Genomic DNA, 6,821 nt, shown 5'->3' with positions numbered 1-6,821 from the left:
TAGTCAAGTAGACGCATACTAGTGACACTCTGTTTGTCTATGTATTCACACATGTATTATGTTTCCGGTTAATACAATTCTAGCATGAATAATAAACTTTTATCATGATATAAGGAAATAAATAATAACTTTATTATTGCCTCTAGGGCATATTTCCTTCAATCCACTACCGCGTCTTCCCCGGCTCTGCGTCGTCCCCTTCCTATGCCTCGCCGTCGTCCACCACCGTGGTGCTCTCGGCACGGCGTGGTCAATGTGGTCAACGACCGACTTCCATCGGAAGAGTACTGTACGTGGAGAGGCTGACAGTTGGGTCCACGGCAGCCGCAAGGAAGTGCCTCCTTATTACATGCAAAATAATTATTCCTCCACCTGACAGCGGGGACCCACCGGACAGGCCACCAGTATTTTGCGAAAAAAATCGTTTCCCCTTGACTGCTCGGACCCATCGGACGGGCCACCGTATTTCGCGAAAAAAACGTTCCCCCCGCTGTCAGCTCGGACCCACCGGAAGTGCCTCCTTATTACACACAAAAAAATGAATACTCCCCTGGCTAGCTGGGACCCACCTTGGTGGGAGGCTGACTTGTGGGCCTACTAAGTTGACGAGGACGAAGGGCTTTGTCAACTTAGTCAATATGAATGATTCTAGCTCTAGTGACCGTACGATGTCCATCCAACGACCGTAGTGCTTCTTCAACCTCTGGTCTTCTTGGTCCAGCCGCCCAAAGCAGCACCGGTCGTGCCGCATGCTCCTGCCTCCCGTGGCCGGCTGTGCTGCCGCGGAGGCCTCACCGCCCCCTACTATTCCCACCGCTGGCCAGGCCCTATGGCAACGGCAGCCTCACACCGCAGCCAAACCAGTGAACCCTCATACTCCTCTCCGCGCCGGCTTCCATTGCCGCGTCTTCCCCGGCTCTGCCTCGTCCCCTTCCTAGGCCTCGTCGTCGTCCACCGCCGTGGTGCTCTCGGCGCGGCGTGGTCAATGTGGTCAACGACCGACTTCCATCGAAAGAGTACTGTGCGTGGAGACGCTGGCAGCTGGGTCCACGGCTGCAGCAAGGAAGTGCCTCCTTATTACGCGCAAAATGATTATTCCTCCACCTGACAGCGGGGATCCACCGGACGGGCCACCGTATTTTGTGAAAAAAACGTTTGCCCCTGACTACTGGGACCCACCAGCTACATCTTTGCACGCAAGGAAGTGCCTGACAGTCGGGACCCACCTGGTCGAAGCATACGTAGCGTTGTCATTCTGGTCGTGAACGTGTACGTACATATATACTAGTCGATGTAGAGGCGCGCATGTGTTGTAGTAGAGGTGCGCACGTAGCATGTACACGTACATACAGCGGACAGGGTGCAAGAAAGAAAATACGACCACGTATGTGTACATACGGGTGGGGTCTCGAACGCCTACATGCGCATACGTACGGCCAGGGCTCGTGTACATGGCTGGGTCGGAACGGAGAAACAGCGTTGTCATCGTGTTCATCGGGAGGCAACAAAATGCGTCGTGTTCATGGGGAGGCAACGGAATGCGTCGTGTTCATGGGGAGGCAACGAAATGCGTCGTGTTCATCGGGAGGGCTTGGACAGAACAGGCGATGGAAACGAGGCCTGGCGTACCACAGAACGGAGGAAACGGCCTTGTGTTCGACCGGCCACGTTCGAAACGGGATCCTGTTGATCGGGAGGGGTCTGGCATACCGCAAAATGGAGGAAACGGACCTCCTACGGTCGAAACAGGGGTCCTATTCATCGGGAGGGGTGTGGCGTACCGCAAAACAGACGAAACAGGCCTCCTACGGTCGAAACGGGGGTCCTGTTCATCGGGAGGGGTGTGGCGTACCGCAAAATGGGACTCCACAGGATACTATTCATTTCCACCGTCGACCCCCTCCAGCCTCCACGAGCTACTGTTCATCCACCGTCGACCTCCTCCAGCCTCCACCTGCGACTGTTCATCCTCGGGCTCCTGTTCATCCAGCCTCCACCGCGCACTACTCCACCGGCTACTGTTCAACCAACCCTCTCCACGGGCTCCTGTTTAACCACCCCTCCACGGGCTACTGTTCATCCTGCCCTCCACCGTCTACTATTCATCCTGCCCTCCACGGGGTGGTCCTGTTCATCCAGCCCTCCACGGGGTGGTCCTGTTCATCCAGCCCTCCACGGGGTCCTGTTCATCCAGCCCCAACCGGCTCGATTGATCGGGGTCTTGTTCATCCAGAGGCAACACCACGGGGTCCTGTTCATCCAGAGGCAACACCACGGGGTCCTATTCATCCACCCCATCGGGAACTGTTCATCCAACCCCCCGCAACGCTTACTGTTCATCCAGAGGCAGCATCAATTGGCTTCAGTTAGCAGCAGTAGCGAAGGAATCGCTCGATCGGGTTCATTTAACAGCCATCGATCGATCGCTCGGCTTCAGTAACGCGTAGCCTGCAGTGCAATCGCTCGGGTTCAGTTAGAGCCCAACGCCTCGCTCGGGTTCAGTTAGAGCCAACGCCTCGCACACACACGCGTACGTGTACGAGAGAAACGTGCATCGCTTGGCCCCTGACCTCCCACCGTAACCGGGAACTCCCCGAAATTTTCCTACCCCTCGCTTCTACCACAGTTTTTTCCGTCATGGACGGCCCAAAGAATGTCATGCAACTGCGTCTCCGGCCCACCCAGGATGAAAAGCCCATTTTCTGTCATGATTTTTTGTCATAGAAGTAGGAGCCCACCACATCTATGATGATACCGGGTTTTGTCACAATTATCGTCATAGAAGTGTCATATGTATGACAGAATTTTTTTTGTTTGGCCCAAAATGTCACGGATGTGTCTTTTTTTGTAGTGATGAAAGAAAAGGATATCAATTATATATGCAACTTCTCTCAAGTGTATAAGATTCTAGGTAGATGAACATCATGATGATATCAATCCACAAAGAAGGATGTACACACGAAATAGTCACAAAAGGAAGGAACAAGATATCCAAAATGAAGTCATAAATGTAGCAATAAGATCTTTGCTTGAAAGCATAACACATGGCTTGATATGGTCTTATTGTATATAAATGAACTCCTACCACACATCCATCAAAGACATCACAACTAGCAACAAGAGATTATTGCTGGGATGCTTTGAGAAAGGAAACAAGTATCACAAGATGGAATGAATATCATACCAAGATGCAACCTACACAAGGTTGAATGCAAGAAAAGAATGCATGAATAGATACTTGTTATCGAGATAGCATTGGAAGGATGTAGAATATACCAATTGAAGGTAGTAGATAGCAGTTCATTGATCATCCTAGCTTGACTCCAATAAGTACATGGTGACACCACCTTCCTTGTGAATGAGACGAGCATTTGATGCATCTCCAATTGTTCCTAGAACAACAACACAAACAAAATGGTACCTAAACTCACTGGGACCAAAGATTTAGAAACACCAATACCTATGACAAACTCCACATACATATGTGCATATAGATAAGAAAATGAATTTCATGCACATCTCATCCAAATTGAGACTTGGTGGAGTTTCCCCTATATATTGGGTCAAAGAAAGAAAACACGCCAAAAAATACATGAAGTAAATATGCATGCTCAAGACTTTCGAGAACTGACACCAAATGAAAAAGAAATACCAAGTGAAAACAGGATACCAAATGGAGAAATCATCACTTGGAAGATATCAATTAAAATATACATCAAGGAATGAGATATCCATTGATACACTAAAAAAGAAAGATATCAAACTCCCAAAAGAGAGGATGGTTCCAAACAAACCAAGCTCTCTACAAAGTTTCATGATGGCACCATGTACCAAAAATAGATGGCTTGCCTTCCACCAACACACACTTGATAAGGATCACATGGTGAGTGTTCTATAGAAAATAGGATATCTCCCCCAGGAGTTGTGCATTATGGATATTTTTCACTTGAATACACAATGCACAAGGTGGGATCATCACTTTCACTATATCTATAAAACACTATACACGATCAAGAAATCCACAAGATCCACAAGTGGCACGAAAGGCAATGGGAGTTGACACAATCCTTGGCAATAGATAACGCAACCATAAACACAAACCAACTTAAAGATGATCACTATTTTCTACCACATAAGAGAGTACGAATTGTCAAAAGACAATAAGTATTTGGAAAATTCCCGGTGGTAGATATCAAAGATATCCAACATCATCTTCACATCAAATGCATAAGCAAATTTACAACTTGTAGAGCTAACATGCCACCTAGGAAGAAGATAATTTACACTATCAACTCTAGGTGACAATATCTCAAATGTATGATAACCCACAAGTATAGGGGATCGCAACAGTTTTCGAGGGTAAAGTATTCAACCCAAATTTATTGATTCGACACAAGGGGAGCCAAAGAATATTCTCAAGTATTAGTAGCTGAGTTGTCAATTCAACCACACCTAAAACTTAATATCTGCAGCAAAGTGTTTAGTAGCAAAGTAATATGATAGTAGTGGTAACGGTGGTAAAAGGTAACGGTAGCAAAAGTAATATTTTTGGTGTTTTATAGTGATGATAACAATAGCAACGGGAAAGTAAATAAGCGAAGAACAATATATGGAAAGCTCGTAGGCAAAGGATTGGTGATGGAGAATTATGCCGGATGCATTTCATCATGTAACAGTCATAACCTAGGGTGACACAGAACTAACTCCAGTTCATCAATGTAATGTAGGCATGTATTCCGAATATAGTCATACATGCTTATGGAAAAAAACTTGCGTGACATCTTTTGTCCTACCCTCCCGTGGCAGCGGGGTCCTATTGGAAACTAAGGGATATTAAGGCCTCCTTTTAATAGAGTACTAGAACAAAGCATTAACACATAGTGAATACATGAATTCCTCAAACTACGGTCATCACCGGTAAGTATCCCGATTATTGTCACTTCGGGGTTAACGGATCATAACACATAATATGTGACTATAGACTTGCAAGATAAGATCAAGAACTCTCATATATTGATGAAAACATAATAGGTTCAGATATGAAATTATGGCACTCGGGCCCTAGTGACAAGCATTAAGCATAGCAAAGTCATAGCAACATCAATCTCAGAACATAGTGGATACTAGGGATCAAACCCTAACAAAACTAACTCGATTACATGATAAATCTCATCCAACCCATCACCGTCCAGCAAGCTGTAACATCCCAAATTTTCAATTTGGAATGTTTTACAATTATTAGCTAAGCATCTATGCATTTTGTTTGAATTGAGTGGCATTTGGAAATTTTCAGAGGCTTTTGAGTTTTGGTTTAATTTTGATTCAACTTGGCATTTGAAAAATCTACCTGACAAATACTTGAGAAAAAGTATGAGAGGAGCTAACATGACACTCCAAAAATGTTAGAAGAAAATATTGCCAAAAGGTTTGAATTCAAATTTGAATTTTATTTGGAGTTTGTAGAAAATGTTTTTTTAGTTTCTGTTTTGCCTCTATAAAAATGTCCATGCTATAGGATTATTTGCCCTGAGTATTTTGATATATATATGTCCGATATAAAAATATTATAGATTTCTCTTATTTTATTTTTTCTCTCTCTGCCTTAACTAAAAAAAGGGCCCAGGCGCGAGCCAGGCCAACCGACCTAGTGGACGCCCAGGCCAACCGGCCCATCAACGTCGAGCCGCAGCCCACCAGCGACCGAGCCGGCCTGCCCCAGCGCTCGACGCCCGAACCTACTCCGCTTCGGTCGACCGCTCGCCGCCTCCTCTCTCCCTCTCACTGACCCGCAGGCCCCACCCTATCCCTAACCCCTCGCCCACGACACGCTACATCGGAGCACGCGCAAAGCGCGCCCGACACCGCGATCCTCTCGGGATCGTGATCCCGAGTCGCCCCCTACTCCACGAAGGTGCCCTATAAATACCCCTTGGCCTCCTCTGTCGATCCCCCTAAAACCCTACTCCAAAACCCACCACAGCTACCGCCATCGCCAAACGCATCTCGCCGCCACCGCCTCGGTTCGCTGCCGCTTCTGCCACCGGTGAGCAAAACCCTACCCTCAAACCTTGTCAGCACCAACTCCTCAACCTCATACACCTCCCTGACACCCTTTTGACCGCCTTCGACGCCTACAGGGAGTCGCCCGAGCATCTACGCCCGTCGCCGGAGCACGTCGAGCACAGGAGCTTGACGAGCTCGTTCCGCTCGTCGCCGCCGTCTTCAACCACCACCGAGGCCGCCCCCGACTTCCCCAAGCTCCTCTGCATCGCCCCGACGTAGCCGCCGCCTCCCCGGACCACCAGAGCACCCCCGCCACCGTCGCCCGAGCCGCCGTCGTCCCTCGTCGCCGCCGTAAGCCACCGGACTCCCCATCACCGTTTGATCTGCAATCTACGGCATAGATTAGAAATAGTGAATGGTTAGGTTTAATTTAAGTAGACCGGTTTTTGTTCGGTTTATTCCCGGTTAGATCGGTTTATTTATTTGCGGTTTAGTTAGACCGACCGATTGGTTTATTTCTGTTAGCCCATGGACGTATTGGTCTATGAAGTGCTCATGCGCAGTTTAGTTTTAGAGCGCTCACTGTTCGGCCCGTTAGCGCGTTAGTTTTTGTTTAGTTTTATTTTAGTTTCTGTTTTTAAAATAGAATAGTTCCAGTTTTGTAAAATCTACATCTTTTAAGTTGATTCTTTTTGCTCTAGTTTGCAAATTTCCTATAGTTGCTGCAGAAATTAGATTCGGCCATGTTTGGGTTTTTAAAAATTGATTTATATTAGTTTTAGTCAGATTAGTTTTTCTGCTATAAATTGAGTTAGGAT

Source organism: Triticum aestivum, chromosome 7A (assembly GCF_018294505.1).
Source record: "Triticum aestivum cultivar Chinese Spring chromosome 7A, IWGSC CS RefSeq v2.1, whole genome shotgun sequence".
In the NCBI taxonomy this organism is placed as follows: Eukaryota; Viridiplantae; Streptophyta; class Magnoliopsida; order Poales; family Poaceae; genus Triticum; species Triticum aestivum.
This window is presented reverse-complemented; position numbering follows the sequence as displayed.